The sequence below is a fragment of the Lithobates pipiens genome, unplaced genomic scaffold (assembly GCF_037356315.1).
Source record: "Lithobates pipiens isolate NorthernLeopardFrog02 unplaced genomic scaffold, aLitPip1_a1.2 Scaffold_52, whole genome shotgun sequence".
In the NCBI taxonomy this organism is placed as follows: domain Eukaryota; kingdom Metazoa; phylum Chordata; class Amphibia; order Anura; family Ranidae; genus Lithobates; species Lithobates pipiens.
In genome coordinates this window covers 4,426,573-4,450,778 of record NW_027507875.1, presented here as the reverse complement: position 1 = coordinate 4,450,778, position 24,206 = coordinate 4,426,573, and the positions used below count along the sequence as shown (strand labels likewise).

Here is a 24,206-nt window from a genome sequence, read left to right as displayed (position 1 = left end):
TGTGTACAAAAGACAGGCTAGTTTATACAGATAGGCTAGATTATACAGAAGAAGGTCCTGGTTTATGCAAGAGATGGAGGCTAGGGTATGCAGAGGGAGAGGCTTGGTTACACAGACTTGCTAGTGTATACAGACGGACTAGTGTATACAGAGGACCGGCTAGTTTATACAGAGAGGCTAATGTGTACAAAAGAGAGGCTAGTGTATACAGATAGGCTAGATTATACAGAAGAACGTCCTGGGTATGCAGAGATGGAGGCTAGGGTATACAGAGAGAGAGGCTAGAGTATGCATACTTGCTAGTGTATACAGGCGGACTAGTGTATACAGAAGACCGGTTAGTTTATACAGAGAGGCTAATGTCTACAGAAGACCGGCTAGTGTATACACATAGGCTAGATTATAGAGAAGAACGTCCTGGGTATGCAGAGATGGAGGCTAAGGTATACAGAGAGAGAAGTTGAGTTACAAAGAGAGGCTAGTGTATGCAGACTTGCTAGTGTATACCGGTGGACTAGTGTATACAGAGAGGCTTGGGTATACAGAGAGCTAATGTATAAAGAGATGCTAGTGTATACAAAAGACAACCAAGAGTAGACAGTGAGGCTCGTGTATACAGAAGACAGGCTACAGAGAAGCTAATTTGTACAAAAGACAGGCTAGTGTATACAGATAGGCTAGATTATACAGAGGAAGGTCCTGGGTATGCAGAGATGTAGGCTAGGGAATCCAGAGAGAGACTGTGTTACACAGAGAGGCTAGAGTATGCAGAAGACCGGCTATTTTTCTTTACAGATAGGCTTGTGTATACAGAAGACAGTCTGGGGAATTCAGTGAGGCTAGTGTATGCAGAGAGGCTGGGACACCGAGACTATTGTAAAAAGAAGGCAGGCTAGTGTATATAGATTACGGGCACCTGTATACAGAAGACAGAGAGGCTAGTCTATATTGAGTGGCTGGTGTACACAGAGAGATTAATGTATACAGAAAAGCTAGCGTGTAAAGAAGACAGGACTTTATTTTTTGCTAATGCAACTACTTTTGAATCATATAAAGTGCTTTTTTCATATTTTGGTGCTGTTAAAAAGTGGTGTGTTGTCAGTGGTGATATCAATGTGACAGTTAATGTGGAGAACTACAACTATTCAAAATAGAGCAAAAGAGTGCTAAAGTTTATTTTGTTAAGTCATTGACTGATAGACGTTAAGTAATTGTCCGTTATTGGTTTGGCAGTACATGGTTTATTTTGATCTAAGATAGTTTTATTCTCTACTTATAGCCGAGTTTTAGACGACTTTATTATTAGCATTATTCGCATTATTCATATATATTATGCAGAGTGTAAGTATTACAGTGAGACGATATTGCTTTTAAAAGATTTGTATTATTATACATAGCATTGTTAGCAGACCAATAGGACAATTTACATGGCGTAATATTGCAGAGCGTAATTTATCAGGAAAGAGATCCAAAGCGTTAGTTGCAGTAGCTTCATAAAACTGAGAAATCGTTGCATTACTCTAAATTTAAAAGTTGTTCCGGTAGCACTGAAAAGACGATATTAGATGAGTGATCTACACATTTCGTTTACTATTTCACTATACCGGCTAAATGTTAATATGTTAATATGTGCTGCGTGTAAGGTAGAAATTAGATGATTTAGTGTGAGCTGGTTTACCAGGATTTAGAGATAGTAATCTGTTTATACTAGTAATAAATATAGCAAAATAACTATAACGGGTTTAAGTGGAAATACACGAAATAACAGCAACAACGTGTGTAGGTTTTTATCAATCAAGTTCATTACGTGTCAGCAGCTAAATATTCTGCAATAGCAGAGATTAAGTATTGCAGTCGAAATGAGATCGGAAGCGTTAGTTGCAGTAGCTCCAAAATGACTGAGAAATCATTTCATTACTCTAAATGTAAAATTTATTCCGGTAGCACTGAGTGGACTGATATTAGATGAGTGATCGTTCAAGTACAAATTCAGTTTCCTATAGCAGAGAGATACCAGCTAAATGTGAGACGAGCAATTAAACTGTTCACGGTAGCATTGCATTACTCTTAATATGTGCAGCGTGTAAAGAAGCAATAAGATGGTTTTGTATTATCCTAAAATTAGCAGTATACGTAATAAAGGTGAGTAGGTAACCTGGATTTAGACATAGCAAACTCTATAATCTAATTTAGCAAAATTAGAAAGGATAATATTGAGACAGTATATACAGGTAGAGTTTAAGTGGAAATACACAAAATATCTAGCTTACCTTTACATTGTTCAATAGAGCGTTGCAAAGTAATACCAAGGCAAAATGTCGGAATAGCAATTCGATGAGATGATTGCTGTAATCATGAAATATCAGCAACGACTAGGTTTCTATCGGATGAGAAAGTATAATAACTGGCAAAGTATGACATGGCAAAGAGACAAATTGCATTAGAGATGTGAGATGGACATGAAATGTCAATCCCCATTGGTTACTTACATGTAAACGCGGCTACATACAGCAAAGTGTGAGCTAAGCAGCTAAAGGGTATTTAAGAGTAAACTGACGTAGCTTGAAAATTCCAACGTTTAAATCGTTCCATTAATTATGTTACGCACGAAGACGGCTTACACTGACTGTTTTCCGTTTCCACTGGTCATCGGCATAATGTATCAGTAACCATGAACATTAATAGTGATAGACAGCTTACATTAGGATGTATGCATGATGTGAATGTAAAATAAATGTAAAATATGGATTATGTGTTATTAATGTAATCAAACTGTATTGCTTTGCTTTGCTACTGCAACCACTTCTCAATCAAGTAAACCGTCCCACTGCTTTTCTCACATTTTGCCGCTGTTAAAAAATGTGTTTGCAAGTGTTATGTGTTACAAATGGTTATCAGTGTGACAGTTAATGTGGAGAAGAAGTAATAAACAAAATAGAGTCAGAAAGAGAATCCTATTGCATAGAGGTAGCGAGAGATTAATCTTAATGTGCAGTGTGTAAAAGGTTTTAAAAAGATGGTTTTGTGTGACTTTTGATTTAACGTAAATTTAGCTGTAGACATTATAACTTGTTACAATGATTTAGAGATAGTAATCTCTATAAAATAATAATAATAAGTATAGCAAAACAAATTAGGAAAATTTTGAGGCAGTATGTATAGGTCGAGATATAGTGAATACACAAAAGATCAAGGGATAGTAGCAAAGTCAAGGGATAAATGCAAAGGTACTCTATTTAACAGTAAATTGACGTAGCTTGCAAATTCCAACGTGTAAATCGTTCCATTAATTTTGCGGCGCACGAAGACGGCTTACACTGACTGTTTTCCGTTTCCACTGGAAAGAGAAACCTATTGCATAGAGGTAGCGAGAGATGGTTGGATTAATCTTAATGTGCAGTGTGTAAAAGGTTTTAAAAAGATGGTTTTGTGTGAATTTTGCTTTAACGTAAAATTAGCTGTAGACATTATAACTATGGTTAGGTTTACAATGATTTAGAGTTAGTAATCTCTATAATATAATAATAATAAGTATAGCAAAACAAATTAGGAAAATATTGAGGCAGTATATATAGGTCGAGATAAAGTGAATACACAAAAGGGATCAAGGGATAGTTGCAAAGTCAAGGGATAAATGCAAAGGTACTCTATTTAATAGTAAATTGACGTAGCTTGCAAATTCTAACGTGTAAATCGTTCCATTAATTTTGTTACGCACGAAGACGGCTTACACTGACTGTTTTCCTTTTCCACTGGAAAGAGAATCCTATTGCATAGAGGTAGCGAGAGATGGTTGCATATGGCAGAAAGACGGCTTACACTGCTTTTCTCACATTTTGCTGCGGTAAAAAGAAATGTTTTGTCACTGTGTTTTAACTGTGACAGATAAGGTGGAGAAAAAGAAGTAATACAGTACATGACAGCTGATACTGGTTGAGTAATAAAACTGTTTTATTAAGATGTAAGACTAGTTTTATTCTCTACATATAGGCTTTTCAGAGAGTTGTATAATATAGACGACCAATAGGACATTTAAATGGCTTAATATTGTAGGGAGGAAGTATCGCTGTTCAATGGTAAGAGATTGAAAGCTTAGCTTGAAAATGGCCGAGAAATAGTTGCGTTAGTCTAAATTTAAAGGATATGCCGGTACCAATGAGAAAGCTTATATTAGACTAGTTGATCTTTGCATTACACAATCCTATTATTATTATTATTATTATTATTATTATTAATAAGATCATAGTGCAGAGAGATACTCAGTTAATGTCAGAGCTACTCGGTCAATATCAGAAAAGCAATAAAACTGTTTACATCGTTAGAGAGCGATGGTTACATTACTCTTAGTATGTGCAGCATGTCTGGTAGCAAATGGATGGTTTTGTGAACATTTTGCATTAAGGTACAATTAGCGATAGAACTCATGGAAGTGAATAGATTTATGCGGATTTTGAGATAGTACTCTCCATTTCTAATAAGAAATAAAGAAAAATAAGTCAGGATGGTGTGTCAGGACTGTCACATACTCACAGTCCCGGTACAAATATGCAAAATAGAGCAAAAGCGTACATGGTTTATTTTGATGTATGATAGTTTTATTGCCTGCTTGATGTGGATGATTAAAATCGTGTAGTGATCTATATTTAGCATAAGAATGAAAAGGCATAACATGGCAATGAGACAAACTCCATTAGAGATGTGAGCTAGATGAAATGATGAGATGTCTCTGTATAGCCCAGATTGTCTTCTGTTATCACTTAGCCTACCCTCTAAATTCACTAGCCTCTCTATATACACCAGTATGTTTACACTAGCCGGTCTTCTGCATACAATAGCCTGTCTTCGATATACACTAGCCTATGTTCTGAATACACTAGCCCGTCTTCTGTCTTCTGTATCCTCTGTATAAACTAGCATCTCTGTATACCCCAAACTGTCTTCTGTAAAAACTTGTCTCTCTTTATAGCCTGTCTAGCCTTTCTTCTGTACACACTAGCTTCTCTGTATACACTAACCAGGCTTCTATATATACAATAGCTTCACTCTATGCACTAGCCTCTCTGTATAATCTAGCCTCTCTATATACCCTAGATAGTGTTCTGCATCTCCGTAGTGGTAGCCTCTCCGTAGAAGCCAGCCTTTATTCTGTATTCACTAGCCTTTCTTCTGTATGCTGTAGTCTTCTATATATACTAGCTTCTCTGTACACCCTTGCATCTCTGTAATACACTAAACGTGTATGGGAGACTATCTGTGAATACCAGGTGCCGTACATCTTTGTATATACTAGCCTCTCTTTAAATTAGCCTCTCTGTGTACCCCAGCCTCATTGTTTACTCTAGCATCTCTGTATACTCAAGCCTATCTGCATACACGAGTCTGTATTCTGTATTCACTAGCCTGTATTCACTAGCCTTATATATACTAGCTTCTCGCTTCTCTGTACACCCTTGCATCTCTGTACACTAGACTCTCTGAATACACTAAACCCTCAAGTATACCACAGCCTGTCTTCTGTATACATTAGACTGTAAAAACTAGCTAGAATACACCAGCCTGTCTTCTTTACCCAATAGACTCTCTGTATGCACTACCCAGTCTTCTGTATACACTGTCAGCTTTGATGTATACCCAAGCCTGTCTTCTGTATACACTAGTTTCTCTATATGCACTGTCCTTTCTGTATACTCTCGACCATCTCTATACATTAACCTCTCTATATACACTAACATCTTTGTATATACTAGCCTCTCTTTAAATTAGCCTCTCTGTGTACCCCAGCCTCACTGTTTACTCTAGCATCTCTGTATACTCAAGCCTATCTACATACACGAGTCTTCTGTATTGTGTATTAACTAGCCTTTCTTCTGTATGCTGTAGTCTTCTATATATACCAGCTTCTCTGTACACCCTTGCATCTCTGTAAACACTGTGTAAACTAGCCAGTCTTATGTATACACTCGCCGACTGTATACACTAGACTCTCTGAATACACTAAACTCTCTGTATACCACAGCCTGTCTTCTGTATACACTAGACTGTAAAAACTAGCTAGAATACACCAGCCTGTCTTCTGTACCCACTAGGCTCTCTGTATACACTACCCAGTCTTCTGTATAGAATGTCAGCTTTCATGTATACCCTTTCTGTATACACTAGCTTCTCTATATGCACTGTCCTTTCTGTATACACTCGACTCTCTCTATACACTAACCTCTCTATATACACTAACATCTTTGTATTTGTCTTTAAACTAGCCTCTCTGTGTACCCCAGCCTCACTGTTTACTCTAGCATCTCTGTATACTCAAGCCTATCTACATACACGAAACCTGTATTCTGTATTCACTAGCCTTTCTTCTGTATGCTGTAGTCTTCTATATATACCAGCTTCTCTGTACACCCTAGCACTGTAACAGTGCTAGGTTCCTGTATTACAGAAACAGAACACCAGCAATAAGGTGTATACTGTGCAGGAGGCACACAACACCGACTCTAACTTGCAGATGCATGTATTGCAGAAATTGAACACCAGTAATAAAGGGTAGCTTCAGGTGTGTACTGTGCAGGAGGCACATAACACCCACTGTAACAGTGCTAGGTTCCCAAGCAGTAAAGACACTGTCCCTGCCTATCGTCCTCTTTCCCTGACCACCGCAACACACTATACAAGGCCGCCGTGCTGGCGGCCTTATATAGTGTGGGGTGTGTACTAAACCCCCCTGAGCTATAATTGGCCACAGGAATCCTGCCTGTGGTGAATTGTGGCTCTCCTCACAGAGGATGTCACATCTGTTCTTATTATATAGAACCTATTATGCTCCTCGTAAACTTTTTCAGTTTGGCCGAACGGCCGGACGCAAGTTGCCCCCGGTGCGGGAACATGGGGGGAGACATGATGCACATGTTTTGGAGATGCCCGAAGTTGATCCGCTACTGGACAGAGGTGACAGGAACCATTGATCGGGTGGTTGGAACCTCCACCAGGATGGAGGCGAAGTATTGTCTCCTGGGATTAGTTGAAGGAGTTGGAAACCCGGGAAGTAGCCAGATGGCAGTTCTGAGATGCCTATTTCAGGCAAGGAAACTGATTGCTCAACCCTGCTTAGCCTCCAATGTTGGCAATGACTTGGTTTTTTTCGCTTGTTTCCCAAGATGACCATGTTGGCGTTTGTCAAGATGGTTGAGAGTGCCCGAAGAGATCGCCTATGGCCCCATCCCCTTGAAAGTGCCTGATCTTGTCTGATCTCGGAGGCTAAGCATTGTCGGGCCTGATTAGTAACTGGATGGGAGACCAACTGGGAATACCAGGTGCCGTAGGATTCTTTTTATGTTGTTGGCATTGACATGGTTTTTTTTTCCGCTTGTTTCCCAAGGTGATCATCTTGGCATTTGTCAAGAGGGCTGAGAGAGCCCAAAGAAATCTCCTACGGCCACATCCCCCTGAAAGCGCCCAATCTCATCTGATCTCAGAGGCTAAGCAGGGTCCGGCCTGGATAGTACCTAATTAAAGGTGCCGTAGGAATCTTTTTATATTGTTGGCTTTGACCTGTTTTTCTTTCGCTTGTTTCCCAAGGTGACCATTTTAGCATCAGTCAAGAGTTTTGAGTATGTCCCAAAGCGTTCGTCTGAGGTCACATCACCCTGAAAGCGCCAAATCTCAGAGGCTAAGCAGGGTCTGGGTCAGATGGGAGACCGCCAGGGTCTATGTTGTTGGCGTTGACCTTTTTTTTTCACTTGTTTCCCAAGATAACCATCTTGGTATTTGTCAAGAGGGTTGAGAGTGTCTAAATAGAACACCTATGGCCACATCACCCTGAAAGCGCACAATCTCATTGATCTCGGAGACCTAGCAGTGTACGGCCTGGTTAATACCTGTATGGGAGACTATCTGTGAATACCAGGTGCCGTAGGCTTCTTTTTATGTTGTTGGCGTTTACCTGTTTATTTTCGCTTGTTTCCCAAGGTGACCATCTTGGTGTTTAACAAGAGGGTTGAGAGTGCCCAAAGAGATCACCTACGGCCCCATCACCCTGAAAGTGCCCAATCTCATCTGATCTCAGAGGCTAAACAGTGTCGGGCCTGGTTAGTACCTGGATGGGAGACCGCCTGGAAATACCAGGTGCCATAGGTTTCTTTTTTTGTTGTTGGCTTTGAACTTGTTTCTCAAGGCGACCATCTTGGCGTTTGTCAAGAGGGTTGGGCGTGTCTTGAAGAGAACACTTACGGCCACATCACCCTGAAAGCACCCGATCTCATCTGATTTCAGAGGCTTAGCAGCATCAGGCCTGGTTAGTACCTGGATGGGAGACTGCCTGGGAAGACCAGGTGACATAGAAGGATCTGGTCTGGTTAGTGTCTTGATTGGGAGATCGCCTGGGAATACCGGATACCGTAGGATTCTTTTTATGTTGTTGGCTTTGACCTGTTTTTTTTCCCTTGTTTCCCAAGGTGACCATCTTGGCATTTGTCAAGAGGGTTGAGAGTGCACAAAGAAATTGCTTACGGGCACAACACCCTGAAAGCGCCCAATCTCGTTTGGTCTCAGAGGCTAAGCAGGGTTGGGCCTGGTTTGTACCTGGATGGGAGACCGCCTGGGTTTTCCAGATGCCGCAGGCTTCTTTTTATGTTGTTGGCGTTGACTTGTTTTTTTTGTTTGTTTCCCAAGGTGACCATCTTGGCGTTTGTCAAGAGGGTTGAGCGTGCATTTGATCTCAGAGGCTAAGCAGGGTTGGGACATGGTTAGTACCTGGATGGGAGACCGCCTGGGATTTCTCGATGCCATAGGCTTTAGGTTTAAGCTGTTGGCATTGACTTATTTTTTTTATTTTTTTTATTCTTTTATTAAGTAGAACAACATAAATATAACAGTCAACCATACAGCATGACCCAGGGTCACAATTACATGCTAACAAAAAATAGGCAGCCAAATAACTCTGGGTTCTCAGAGGGGAGTCCTACAGTTTCATGCAGAAAATAGAGAAACCCCACCTCGGACATGTAGTACAGTATAACTAATGCAGCCCTGTTCGGACAAATGTAATCATGGAGAGCAACTGGGACCACAGCGAGCCAGCTTATCATGACCTATGTGAACCAGAGTAAAATATGAGCCGGTCGTGTCCAGAACCCTGGGGCTCTTCTGGGTCCCAAAGGCTAGTAAGGAGACAAGGCATAGTCAAAAGGGAGGACGGGGGAAGAAGAGAGTGCAAAGACGGAGAGAGAGGAGGTGGGGGGATATCGGCGGGGAAAAAAAGAAAAATAAAGACAAAAAGGGAGGGGGGGAATGCCACCCAGGGCAGACATGGCCTACGTAGGTAAACGTTAGATGTTCAGTCGTTTTCTGGGACGGGGGCACTGCTCACCTCCCGAATGTAGTCTCGAGTACCAGTAAAATACCTCCAGGGCCTCCATGTAACACTAAATGCCTCTTCAGTGTTGTGAAGGGTGGCGGTCAATTCTTCCATCCGGAGAATATGATTGACTTTGGAATACCACAGCACCTTGGATGGGGGCTGAGGCTGCCTCCACAGTGCGGGAATGCAGGCCCGGGCGGCATTCAGGAGTTGCATTGTGAGGGTTTTTTTGTATTTTCGAACAGGCTGTTCGGTCAAGTGTAGAAGGCACGCTACTGGGAACCCAAAAGTTCCTCAAGGTTGGGCATGCCCAGAAAAGGTGTCCCATGGTCCCCATATCTGAATTTCACCTCCAACAAACATCCGGGATCGATCTATCCATTTTATTCAGAAGGTATGGGACTCTATACCAGCGTGAGACTATCTTGTATCTTGATATTGGTTTGCGATGGAAGCTTTATGTACTAAGGTCAGGATCTTCCCTATCTGTTGTGGGGTAAATGTGATGCCTAAGTCCCTCTCCCATTTGTGGATAAATGGTGGGGTCGACTCCTCCTCCTGACTACTCAATAGGTTGTACAGGAGGGAGAGGGTGTGTCGCACAGGTTCCCTTTTGTGACAGATGGATTTATAGGGTGTCAGGTCTCTAGGAGTTTAGGGGGCCCTTTGTATGGCCAGAAGAAAGGGACGAAGTTGATAAGCACTAAACAAGTCAAGCGGAGGGTCAGAAAGCTCGGCGTCAGTTTGCGTGGTCGGGAGCCCTCCCGTGGGCCACACCTCTCCCAGACGCTGTTTCCCCACCACTGTCAACTGTCGCAGTTTCTTGTTGGTAAATCCCAGTGGGAAGTCTGGATCACCTATAACCGGAGTCATTGGTGATGGCAGGGGAGCAATGTGTGTGCAGCGGAACAACCTCCGCACAACAGCCAACGTAGCTCCCACTACGGGGTGACCTCTAAGGTCTTTTGGTAGGGAGGACAGGAGCCACGGGGAGGTCAATAGGGGAATGGATCCATCCTCAATCTCCATCTCCACCCACTGCTTGTGTGGGCCATTACAATGCCAATCAACGACTCTCGCTAGCAGAGTCACTCTGTAGTATTGTCTGAGATCTGGGAGACCCAGACCCCCCTTGTCCTTTGGTCTGGCAAGCAATTGCAAACGGGCTCTGGGCGGTTTGCGCGCTCAAATAAAGTCCCGGAGCAGCACCTGCAGTTGTCTGAAAAAAATTGGGGGTAACCAGATCGGTAATGTCTGGAACATGTATAAGATCCGAGGGAGGGCCATCATTTTGAATGCATTACAGCGCCCGAACCAGGTCAGTGTTAAAGCATGCCAGTTTCCCAAATCAGATTTCAGTCTATCCAGGAGAGGGACAAAATTAAGCAGGTACAATTGCGCTAAATCCGCTGCGATGTCAACGCCCAGTTAACGTATAGATTTTTCAGCCCAGTAGAATGGAAAAGCGGACCGGAGCCTCTTGGCCTCACCATCCGGGACCGATATATTCAATACAGCCGACTTGGCGCAATTGTTTTTATAGTTTGATAGGCTGCCGTGTCGCTGTAGAGACGCAAGTATTTTGGGAAGCAAAATGTGTGGATTGGAGACGGAAAAAATTAGATCGTCAGCGTACGCCGCAATTTTGTGGTGTGCCGAGGGTTTGGATATGCCAGTAATATTCGGGTCATTCCGAACGTGACACATAAGTGGTTCCAGTGTCAGAATTAAAATTAGGGGAGACAGAGGGCACCCCTGCCTCGTCCCATTAGTGATGGGGAAAGAGTCCGAGCACCCCTCGGTCACCCGTACCGCTGCCGACGGCGTGGAGTAAAGCGACATTACCCAGCTCATCATGTTGGGGCCAAGACCTATATGTTCCAGGGTGGCCTGCATAAAGTGCCAGGCCACCCTGTCAAAGTCCTTCTCCGCGTCCGTTGACAACATAAGCAAGGGCCTTCCCTGTTAATGCGCCGCATGGATTAAATTGAGGACTCGGGCCGTATTGTCTCTAGCTTCCGACTTATTTATATTTTTTTGCTTGTTTCCCAAGGTGACCATCTTGGCGTTTGTCAAGAGGGTTGAAAGTGCCTGAAGAGATTGCCTACGGGCACATCACCCTGAAAGCACCCGATCTCGTTTGATGTTGGAGGCTAATAGAGTCGGGCCTTGTTAGTACCTGGATGGGAGACCGCCTGGGAATACCAGGTGTCGTAGACTTCTTTTTATGTTGTTGGCGTTGACCTGTTTTTTTTTCCGCTTATTTCCCAAAGTGACCATCTTGGTGTTTGTCAAGAGGGTTGAGAGTGCCTGAAGAGATTGCCTATGGCCACATCACTCTGAAAGCACCCAATCTCGTCTGATCTTGGAGGCTAAGAAGAGTCTGGCCTGGTTAGTACCTGGATGGGAGACCACCTGGGATTACCAGTTATTGTAGGCTTCTTTTTATGTTGTTGGCGTTGATTAGTTTTTTTTTTTTTCTTGTTTCCCAAGGTGACCATCTTGGCATTTGTCAAGAGGGTTGAGAGTGCCCAAAGAGATCGCTTACAGCAGCATCACCCTGAAAGAGCCCTATCTCTTCTCTTCTCTGAGGCTAAGAAGGGTTGGGCCTAGTTAGTACCTGGATGGGAGATGGCGTTGGAATACCAGGTGCCGTATTCTTCTTTTTATGTTGTTGACATTGACCTGTTGTTTTTTTTTCACTTGTTTCCCAAGGTGACCATCTTGGCATTTGTCAAGAGGGTTGAGAGTGCCCGAAGAGATCACCTATGGCCCCATCACCCTGAAAGCACCCAATCTCGTCTGATCTCGGATGCTAAACAGTGTCGGGCCTGGTTAGTACCTGGATGGGAGACCGCCTGGGAATACCAGGTGCCATAGGCTTCTGTTTTTTTTTTTTTTTATTTAGTAGTATGCGACATACAATGTAAAGGCAACTTCACAGAATGTGTGATACAAATAGTTACAATCAAATGATCATATTGCATGGATATCAGAGCCAATGGTAAGAAGTCTGAGGAGAATAGCACGTGTACAGCTTTGCGGTCATATCAAGATGAGATTAAAGCTCCATCTCGTTGGGATCCTCTACCACTTAAAATATTTTTGATACTAGCCCTGCTACCCTCGAAGAGTTTAGATATCCATAGATAGGGGAAGAGTATTGTGTAGTAGTCAAATGGGGTCGGAACATACCATTTTCTTTTCCCTTTTTTGAGTTAAGAAGGGAAATAGTAGAACTGAAAGGAGGGAGAAGGGGAAAGAGAAGATTGGGGAAGGAAATGGCAGAAAAGGAAAAGAAGGGGTAAGGGGGTGTCGTGGGTAGAGTGGATAGGGTGGGGTCCCCTCCCAGGGAGCAAGAGACGCCCTCGGCTCACCAGCTCATCAGCTGTCCAACGTTTGGAACAGCGATCTCCAACGATCACCATGAGCTTACTATGTCTCGCGGAGGTATTCTTCCGAAAAGCGAAACTGGGTCCAGTAGAACCATCTGTTCCCATGCTCCTCCGTTTTATCCCTCATTGTGGCAGTCAGGTCTTCCATTCGTTCAATATCATTTACCCTTGCGAACCACTGGGTCACCATTGGAGCAGATTGCTCTTTCCACTGACTTGGGATGCAGGCCCTAGCTGCATTGAGGAGATGTTTAAGTAAGGACTTATGATAACGCTTTCTCGACATAGGAGTTAGATTGAGAAGAACTGCTGCGGGATCATTGGCTAAGGAAATGTCTGCGAACTTGTGGATGAGTCTCAGGACAGGCTGCCAGAATGTTTGTAATTTAGGGCATTCCCAGAAAATGTGGAGAATGGTGCCAGTCTGTTGCCCACAGTGACAGCAGCGGTCAGATTGACCGGGGAATATTTTGGCCAACACCACCGGTGTACGATACCAGCGTGTGATCAGCTTATATGAGATCTCCTGATATTTACTGCAGAGTGACGACTTATGGGCGAAAAAGAGTATTCTGTCCTTCTGTGGTTTGGAGAATGTAGTTTGTAAGTCCCTTTTCCATTTAGCTAGGAAGGGTGGATCCGTGGAGGATTGTGCGTCTGTCAGGATTTGGTAGGACCTAGAGAGGGAACCACGAATTGGGCCATCATCCAGGCAAAGTTCCTCGAAGGGGTGGAATTGTCTAGAGAAGAACGAATGGTTAGGTAGTGGTCCGAGGAAATGGATTAGCTGTCTAGCTCTCCAGCTATCCAATGCAACAGGTACTTGCTCTAGCAGTATGGTCCCCGTGGGAATCAAGCCCGTGGGTCCAAGAAATAGGGCTGCTCTCAGAAGCCCTTTCGGGGCTTGCCTGGTAAAGGCCTGGTCAGACAGGCCCGGAGGGAATCTAGGATGTCCAATAATTGGGGTCATAGGAGAAGGGAAGTTAGTCAGGTTGGAAAGGTGAAAAAAACTATCCATCTCGGCGAGCGAGGGGCCAATTAACGGGTGAGTAGTCACACAGGGCTCCAATGGCCTCCCCGCCCAAGGCAGACCAGCCAGTGGAACCCGCGCCATCTCCTGCTCTAGCTTGACCCATAGCTTCAGTTCCCCATGCCGGTGTCTTATCACATATGGTCCCCCATCGGATAGTGTCCGCTGTGTACTGCGCATGCGCAGTACACAGCAACACAGATTCCGAAAATTGCCGAGCATGAACGGCGCCTGCGCACTGAGTCCAGGTTCTATCCCCACTATCCAAGTGGACATAGAGTAAGAATATAAAAGAGCCGAGCGCAGCGAGGCCGAGCCCGAAGCGTGGCGAGCAAAGCTCGCCTGCGAGGGACCCTCTAATATTCACAACCCTATGTCCGCTTGGATGGTGGGGCTACCACCTCCACTCACCGCGCAGGCGCCGTTCAGCTTCGGAGATTTTCCGAAGCTTCGTCTGCTCCGTACTGCGCATGCGCAGTACGGCGCGGACACTATATCATGGCCGGACAGTATATGGCAGAACACCGGCACCAGTCAACCACCGGTGTCATGTGCGTCGCTGTGTAATATAGAGCAGGGTCCGGGAAGCCAATACCTCCCCGCAATTTCGGTCGCAATAGCATTGCCCTACCAATACGCATATGTTTTCCGCACCAGAGGAACTTGATAAAGATTGAGCGAACCGCATGAAAGAAAGTCTGGGGTATTTTGATAGGTAAGGCTTGTAGTAGATACAGAAGTCGTGGCATCGCGTTCATCTTCAACACATTACAGCGTCCGAACCATGACAGAGCTAGTGGGTCCCATCTTTTAAGGTCCGCTGTAAGCCCATAGGCTTCTTTTTATGTTGTTGGCTTTGACCTGTTTTTTTTGCTTGTTTCTCAAGGCGACCATCTTGGCGTTTGTCAAGAGGGTTGGGCGTGTCTTGAAGAGAACGCTTACGGCCACATCAACCTGAAAGCACCCGATGTCGTCTGATTTCAGAGGCTAAGCAGCGTCAGGCCTGGTTAGTACCTGGATGGGAGACTCCCTGGGAAGACCAGGTGCCATAGAAGGATCTGGTCTGGTTAGTGTCTTTTTTTTTTTTATTCTTTATTTATGGATTGCAGGTAATACAGAGACAAACTGTAAAAGACATAGATCCCTCAGTTTTCCAGGTTAACAAAAATACATAGTTAATACTTCGTGGGGGACCGGGGGAAACCTAACAACTTATGTCAGCAGCAGCCCCAGCCGTGGCTAGGCCACCACATTATCCCACTCTAATGATCTGGCACCCCAGTGTCTACTTATAAACCAGGGCAGTCCCCGGGGCGATCCCCCTCAAGGCCCAGACTGAGGGGCCTCTAACATCGGTCACCTTCATTCTATTGGTCAAAGAGCTCAGCCGGGACCACCCCGAGGGCCGCCAACCCCTGGCTGGGAAATCGAGGGAACAAAACGAAAAGATCCTTGCAATCACCATGTATTTTAATTATACTTGGGAGTTGGGGGTAGGAAAAGAGGGGGGAGCAAATGGGCAGGAGAAGGGGATGGGGGTAGAAAGAATGAAAGTTATAGGGGGCTAACAGTGCTACGAGGCAGACGGGGGAGAGAGTGAACCAGGGTGGTATACGAGAAGGGAGAGAAAGAAAGAGGACTCCGATGGGTTCCCACGGCCGGACCCTTCCCTCTATACACGTGCCAGAGCCTACAGATAGGATCTGTATGCGTTGGAAAACCTGAACAGGCTCCAAGACAACCAACGAGCAGTGTGCTCTTCCTCCGGTCGCTTAACGCTGATGTGAGCTGTTCCATACGGTAGATGTCGAGTCCAGGTTCTATCCCCACTATCCAAGTGGACACAGAGTAAGAATATAAAAGAGCCGAGCGCAGCGAGGCGAGCGAAGCGTGGCGAGCGAAGCTCGCCTGCGAGGGGCCCTCTAATATTCACAACCCTATGTCCGCTTGGATGGTGGGGCTACCACCTCCACTCACCGCGCAGGCGCCGTTCAGCTTCGGAGATTTTCCGAAGCTTCGTCTGCTCCGTACTGCGCATGCGCAGTACGGCGCGGACACTATATCATGGCCGGACAGTATATGGCAGAACACCGGCACCAGTCAACCACCGGTGTCATGTGCGTCGCTGTGTAATATAGAGCAGGGTCCGGGAAGCCAATACCTCCCCGCAATTTCGGTCGCAATAGCATTGCCCTACCAATACGCATATGTTTTCCGCGCCAGAGGAACTTGATAAAGATTGAGTGAACCACATGAAAGAAAGTCTGGGGTATTTTGATAGGTAAGGCTTGTAGTAGATACAGAAGTCGTGGCATCGCGTTCATCTTCAACACATTACAGGGTCCGAACCATGACAGAGCTAGTGGGTCCCATCTTTTAAGGTCCGCTGTAAGCCCATAGGCTTCTTTTTATGTTGTTGGCTTTGACCTGTTTTTTTTTGCTTGTTTCTCAAGGTGAGCATCTTGGCGTTTGTCAAGAGGGTTGGGCGTGTCTTGAAGAGAACGCTTACGGCCACATCAACCTGAAAGAACCCGATCTCGTCTGATTTCAGAGGCTAAGCAGCGTCAGGCCTGGTTAGTACCTGGATGGGAGACTCCTTGGGAAGACCAGGTGCCATAGAAGGATCTGGTCTGGTTAGTGTCTTGATTGGGAGATCGCCTGGGAATACTGGATGCCGTAGGCTTCTTTTTATGTTGTTGGCTTTGACCTGTTTTTTTTAGCTTGTTTCCCAAGGTGACCATCTTGGCCTTTGTCAAGAGGCTTCAGAGTGCCCAAAGAGAGTGCCTACGGCCAAATCACTATACTATATATCTATATCTATAATAATAAATAATATTTTTAGTTATTATATATAAGATACTATATAGGGGATTTGGCCGTAGGCACTCTCTTTGGGCACTCTGAAGCCTCTTGACAAAGGCCAAGATGGTCACCTTGGGAAACAAGCTAAAAAAAACAGGTCAAAGCCAACAACATAAAAAGAAGCCTACGGCATCCAGTATTCCCAGGCGATCTCCCAATCAAGACACTAACCAGGGGGGGCGTGGCCTAGGCATGAAGGAGTGAGGACGCTCTTTTCCGGAGCTCCCGGTCCGTGACCCCTCCGCACCCCTTTACCACAGTTTGGTCGCATATTTCGGCATCGCCGACATCTCCGCGCTTCGGCGGAACACAGCCAGCCGAGCGGGGTCCGCCGCTGCTGCCATGGACAGGTACTTGGTCCCGCTGCAGCCTCCGGCCTCCACGCCGGATCCAGCCAAGATGGCGCCCGCGGCCTCTGGCGCTCCAGGACACGCGGCACAGAGGGAAGGTGAGCAGACTGCTATGCAGGGACACGACATGCCCCCGTTCTCCCCGCCTAGTGACTTGTCCCCGTGTCTCCCCCGCTCACTGTCCATGGCCTCGCTTGACAGCCCGGACCATAGCGGCCTGCCACCCTGGTTCCCTCACAACTCCCAACTGTCCCAGAGACCCTCCCGCAGTGGAAGCCTCATCCCAGGACCGAATGGCCAGGCTGCTCTCGCCTCAGACACACAGGGGGACCCACCGCTGCCACCAGCACCAGCATTATTGGGGGACAAGGCCATCCTAGCTTTACTCCAAAACCTTCCCACTAAAGCTGACTTTAGATGTATGGCAGCCAGGATTGAAACGACCTTGCGACATGAAATCGCAGGGGTCAAACGTGACGTGTCGGCTACGAACGAGCGGGTGACCACCCTGGCATCGGATGTGACCTCCCTGACCACTGATGTTTCTGGCCTGCAAGCCGCACATGATACCCTTGCTGACAGAGTGGCACAGTTGCAACTCCTAGTGGATGACCTTGAGAATCGCAACCGCAGATGCAACATCAGGATCAGAGACTTGCCCGAAGCCACTGGCCAGGCAGACCTCAAAGCCACAGTTACAGCTATATTTAACGCCTGTCTGGACTGCGCTGCTGACACAGTAATAGCCATTGATAGAGTCCACAGGACCCTGGGCCCCAGGAGCCCCACAGAGAACCGGCCACGTGACGTTTTATGCTGTCTCCACAATTACTCAGTTAGGGAGGATGTCCTGCAAGCGTCGTGGCGCAAAGGCAGCATTGATTTTGACGGGGCCCAAGTCACCCTTCTGCCAGATGTATCCCGCAAGACCTTCCAGATGAGACGCTGTCTGCGACCCCTTCTGGAACACCTAACTGAACGGAGGATTCCATACAAGTGGGGCCATCCGTTTCACCTTATAGTGCGCAAAAATGGGAGGCCCCTTGCGCTACGACACCCTTCGGAGGTCCCGTCCTTTCTGGAGGCTTTGGGCCTGCCCTCGGTTCAGGTCCCCGACTGGTTGGCCCCGACGAACAACCCCTCAACCAGGCCACAGAGAGTGAGACGCCACCGTCGATCCCAACGTCAGAGATCGCAGGCCCCCCAAGATCGTGAACCCTGAGAGAGTACAGTAATTTTCCGTTATTCCTGTGTTATACCCTTTTTTTTTTGTTTTCTTTTTCTCTACCAACATAGACGGCTGGAGTATCCAGCTTTGTGTTGTTTACCATGCCACGGGCCATTGTTCCCAGTGCCCCCGCTAGGGGAGAGGAAGGACATTGGAAGAACAGAGTTGGACACTGCGCTTCCTGGACGAAGCCCTGAGTCATTGGCGGTACTGTTCACCATTCTCGTTACTGTTTATCTACAGGTGCCCTAGTCTCGGCGCTCTTTGTGTTTTTGGACTGCCTGGTGGTGCCCCCCGGGTGCCCCTGGGCGGCGTTCCCGCTCCCTCCCCCTCTCCTCCCCCCCCCTTTTTTCCATTTTTTTTTTGGGGGGGAGGGGCGGGTGCCTGGGTGGTATAAATTTATCTATACTCTGTGTTGAAAAGTTTAATATGTTGGTCTAATTATGCACTGTTCTACTGTTGTTAACTGCCCGATACCTGCTGCAGTGATGTTCTATAATGCGTTTGATGTCGTAGTTAAGATGCCAAAGAAGCTCCGTGCACGCCCGATTGCGACTGCATGGACCATGGGATGCTGGAGGGGTACTGCACCGACGAGTTCCTCCCTCTGCAGTGCCTTACCTCTTCCCCCACTAGGCCCCTCTGCCCTAACCGGCAGGTTCTCTCCGATAGGAGCTTTAGCAATTCCCCGATCTATCCCCACCCCTCCTACCCTCCTCCTCCCTACTAACTCCGGACCTTCTCCGCTTCGTTACTGCTTTTCCTTTTTCTCCTCCTCTTCCTCTGTGCTTGAACTCTATATCTACTACTGACTCTGGTGGGGACCGCCGGCCGGGTACCACTGCCGTCATGGCCCTGAAGCTGGTTTCCTGGAATGTGAAAGGGCTGAATGTACCTGAAAAAAGGTCCAGCTGCCTAACAGAATTGTGGCGGATGAAGCCCCAAATAGTTTTCCTCCAGGAGACCCATTTCAGGACAGACCAAATACCACGGCTTTATAGTAAGCACTTCCCCCTGGCCCACCACAGCACGTCCCCTACTTCCAAATCGAGAGGAGTGTGTGTTCTTCTTGCTAAAAACTTGCCGTGGCGCCTGTTAGCTGTCCAAGCCGATAGTGAAGGGAGATATCTCTTCATTAAGGGAACTCTCCACTCGCAAACTTTTACTCTTGCCAACCTATACATGCCGAATGTGGACCAGCTGCCGGCCTTAGAAGCATGCTTGGATGCCCTGGCTGCATTCTCGGAGGGTACTTTGATCGTTGGGGGGGACTTTAACCTCACCTTGGACCCCCGCAGAGACTCATCATCGGGCACCTCTGCGATTTCTGCGAGAACGCGTTCACACATAAGAGACCTGCTACACTCCCACCGACTGATCGATGTGTGGCGTACGCTTCACCCACAGGATAGGGACTATACGTTCTTTTCCACCGCTCATGGTTCTTACTCACGTATAGATATGTTTTTAGTCGACCCACAATGCTATCCCGGCGGTCACAGACACTCAGATAGGCCACATAGCCCTGTCTGACCATGCCCCGATTTCTTTGATGCTGAAGCTACAACAGGAGTCGCGTGGTCAGTCCTGGTGGAGACTGAACGAGTCTCTCCTGAAGGACCCTGAGACCCACGCAGACCTGCTTAGGGAATTAGAAAGTTACTTTGATCATAACCGTGATTCTGTTTCCAACCCCCTCATGTTATGGGCGGCTCATAAATGCTACATTAGGGGCATTCTTATTAAACATGGTCATAGACTCAAAGTGGCCAAAACTGAGGCTCTCTCCAAACGTATTGCCAAGTTGCATGCGTGTGAACAACGACACAAATCCCAGCCGACTGCTGCGCTGGAGGTGAGAGATCTTAGAGAACAAATCAGAGATTTCTCTCTCTTTCAGGCTAGAACCAGACTCATGTGGGTCCGCAGGACGTATTATGAATATGGAGACAAGTGTAGTAGGTCCCTAGCGAACTCCCTGCGTGCCCAACGCAACGCGTCCTTCATTCCAACCATAACCTCCCCTTCGGGTGCCAAGCTTCATGATTCACGGGAGATAGCGGAGTGTTTCCGATCTTTCTATGAAGCCCTTTATAACTTGCACCCCCGGGACTCAGGAGATGCCCTCCAGGCCGGCACAGCAGCCATTGATGAGTACCTAGCTTCGGCAAACCTCCCGTCGCTTACACAGGAAGAGATAGAGCTTCTCTCGCAACCTATCTCCCCGGAGGAATTGTCGACAGCGTTAAGAGACTCACCCAAGGGCAAGGCACCAGGCCCAGATGGGTTTACGGTCCCTTATTATAAGGCCTTCCTCTCCCTGTTGTCCACGCCGTTTGTGTCAGCTTTTAACGCCCTATTGGAGGGCCAGACCTTTCCACCGGAGCTGTTGCAGGCAAGCATCTCGGTCATACCCAAGCCGGAGAAGGATCCACTTCTCTGTGCGAACTACAGGCCCATCTCCTTATTAAACAGCGACCTTAAGCTCTTCACTAAGATACTGGCGGAGCAGTTGGTGCCCATTCTCCAACGCCTGATACCTCTGGATCAGGTGGGGTTTATTCGTAACAGGGAAGCCCGAGACAACACTACCAGGACAATCAATGTTATAGAACGCGCCAGACGCCTTAAACTACCGATTATGTTGCTCTCTGTGGACACAGAAAAAGCGTTTGACAGGGTGAGCTGGCCTTTTTTGCTAGCCACCCTGCGAAGCCTGGGTGTACCCCCCCCCCCCATGCTTTCATGGGTTACAGCTCTTTACTCGTCACCGACGGCGATGGTTAGGGTCAATGGGTTTGCCTAGTCGCGTTTCACTATTGGCAATGGAACGAGGCAGGGATGCCCGTTGTCCCCCCTTTTGTTTGTCCTATCGCTTGAACCCTTGCTGCACCACATCAGGCAGAACATAGACATCAAGGGACTGGACACCCCCTCACACCACCATAAGGTCGCAGCCTTTGCAGATGACCTCTTGTTCTATGTCTCAGAGCCTCACATTACATTGCCGAATCTCTTAGCGGAAATAAGACGATATGGCACCCTGTCAAATTTTAAAATTAACTTACAGAAATCGGAAGCACTCAACGTCTCCCTGTCTACCAATGCCCAGACGAGTCTAAGCACTAATTTTCCCTTTCGTTGGGCAACTGGGGCTATACAATATCTGGGTACCAAGGTTCCCCTGGACCCACATCTGATTTTCCAATTGAATTTCCAGCCGCTTCTAAAAAAAATTGCCGTAGATCTAGAGAGGTGGTCAAAGTTGGCGACCTCTTGGTTTGGGAGATGCAATGTGCTCAAAATGAATGTAATGCCCAGACTCTTGTACCTATTACAAGCCTTACCGATAAAAATCCCCCAATCATTTTTTAAAGCCATGCGCTCCATCTTTATTCGATACGTATGGCAGGGCAGGCCTCCAAGACTCAGCCGAACATTACTGCTCAGACCAAAAGACAAGGGAGGGATTGGCCTCCCAGATCCGGAATGGTACTATACGGCGGTGCACATGAACAGAGTAGTTGACTGGTGCAGACACCTGAAGGATAAGCTGTGGGTTCGTCTGGAGCATGAATCCGTACCATTTCCACTTGAGGGTTTGCCCTGGAGTGGACCGGGCTGGTCGGGAGCGACGCGGGCACACCCACACATTGAGCCAACGTTACAAGAGCTAGACAGATATTTTACCCTGACGGGCGTGCCCAGTTTCCCTTCGCCCATGACTCCTATTATTGGACACCCACGCTTTGAACCCGGCATGACGGAAAAGTCTTTCCGCCTCGACCCTGACTGGGACCTTGTGCGGGCCTCTTCTTTTCTTGGCCCTAGGACGTGGACAGCGGTCTCCACTATGTACGAGGCGTTAGCAACCACGGCCCTGGGACAGTGGAAGCTTTCCCAACTCTCCCACTTCTTGAAATCTTTGCCAAACAGTGGCGAATTCCGCAGACCCCTAACATCGTTTGAGGAGGTATTCTCACGAGAGGGACCGACCCGAAGGTCTCTTTCCCTGTCATATCGCATCCTACTGGACCAACTCTCCCAGGGTAACCTGGTGTTCGTGGAAAAATGGGAGCGAGACCTGCATGTCCGGCTCTCGCCAGACCAGAAGAACCGCGCGCTTCTTTTTGCGCACAAGTCATCCCTATGTAGTAAATACCAGGAAATAGCTTATAAAATTTTGACCCGATGGTACAGGACCCCCACTGTCCTGGCGGCTATGTTTCCCGGTCACAGCCCTTTGTGCTGGAGATGCGGTGAACAAGCCGGCACGTTACTACATATCTTCTGGGAATGCCCTCAACTGGCCCATTTCTGGAGACAGGTTCTCAATATCATTTATGACCTCACGGCTATTGATCTCCAGAACAACCCAGCTGCGATCTTCCTCAATCTGACCCCACTCTCGAGCAAGAAGTACCATAAATCTCTCTTAAAACATCTTCTGAGTGGGGCCAGGGCATGTATACCTAGCATGTGGAAACAGCAGGCCGCTCCACTGGTGTCTCACTGGTTTGCAAGAGTTTGCGACATCTACCGTATGGAACAGCTCACATCAGCGTTAGGCAACAGGGAGGAAGAGCACACTGCTTGTTGGTTGTCTTGGAGCCTGTTCAGGTTTTCCGACGCATACAGATCCTATCTGTAGGCTCTGGCACGTGTATAGAGGGAAGGGTCCGGCCGTGGGAACCCATCGGAGTCCTCTTTCTTTCTCTCCCTTCTCGTATACCACCCTGGTTCACTCTCTCCCCCGTCTGCCTCGTAGCACTGTTAGCCCCCTATAACTTTCATTCTTTCTACCCCATCCCCTTCTCCTGCCCATTTGCTCCCCCCTCTTTCCCTACCCCCTAACTCCCAAGTATAATTAAAATACATGGTGATTGCAAGGATCTTTTCGTTTTGTTCCCTCGATTTCCCAGCCAGGGGTTGGCGGCCCTCGGGGTGGTCCCGGCTGAGCTCTTTGACCAATAGAATGAAGGTGACCGATGTTAGAGGCCCCTCAGTCTGGGCCTTGAGGGGGATTGCCCCGCGGACTGCCCTGGTTTATAAGTAGACACTAGGGTGCCAGATCATTAGAGTGGGATAATGTGGTGGCCTAGCCACGGCTGGGGCTGCTGCTGACATAAGTTGTTAGGTTTCCCCCGGTCCCCCACGAAGTATTAACTATGTATTTTTGTTAACCTGGAAAACTGAGGGATCTATGTCTTTTACAGTTTGTCTCTGTATTACCTGCAATCCGTAAATAAAGAATAAAAAAAAAAAAAAGACACTAACCAGACCAGATCCTTCTATGGCACCTGGTCTTCCCAGGGAGTCTCCCATCCAGGTACTAACCAGGCCTGACGCTGCTTAGCCTCTGAAATCAGACGACATTGGGTGCTTTCAGGTTGATGTGGCCGTAAGCGTTCTCTTCAAGACACGCCCAACCCTCTTGACAAACGCCAAGATGGTCGCCTTGAGAAACAAGCAAAAAAAACAGGTCAAAGCCAACAACATAAAAAGAAGCCTATGGGCTTACAGCGGACCTTAAAAGATGGGACCCACTAGCTCTGTCATGGTTCGGACGCTGTAATGTGTTGAAGATGAACGCGATGCCACGACTTCTCTATCTACTACAAGCCTTACCTATCAAAATACCCCAGACTTTCTTTCATGCGGTTCGCTCAATCTTTATCAAGTTCCTCTGGCGCGGGAAACATATGCGTATTGGTAGGGCAATGCTATTGCGACCGAAATTGCGGGGAGGTATTGGCTGCCCGGACCCTGCTCTATATTACACAGCAACGCACATGACACCGGTGGTTGACTGGTGCCGGTGTTCTGCCATATACTGTCCGGCCATGATATAGTGTCCGCACCGTACTGCGCATGCGCAGTACGGAGCAGACGAAGCTTCGGAAAATCTCCGAAGCTGAACGGCGCCTGCGCGGTGAGTGGAGGTGGTAGCCCCACCATCCAAGCGGACATAGGGTTGTGAATATTA

At 47.1% G+C, this 24,206-nt stretch overlaps 4 pseudogenes; all 4 read left to right on the top strand.

The window, feature by feature from the left end:
- The first annotated feature begins 7,203 nt into the window (after positions 1–7,203).
- LOC143957604 (5S ribosomal RNA) lies at positions 7,204–7,322 on the top strand (annotated as a pseudogene).
- A 692-nt stretch (positions 7,323–8,014) lies between these two features.
- LOC143957387 (5S ribosomal RNA) lies at positions 8,015–8,133 on the top strand (annotated as a pseudogene).
- A 3,543-nt stretch (positions 8,134–11,676) lies between these two features.
- LOC143957442 (5S ribosomal RNA) lies at positions 11,677–11,795 on the top strand (annotated as a pseudogene).
- A 324-nt stretch (positions 11,796–12,119) lies between these two features.
- LOC143957315 (5S ribosomal RNA) lies at positions 12,120–12,238 on the top strand (annotated as a pseudogene).
- Positions 12,239–24,206: the final 11,968 nt, after the last annotated feature.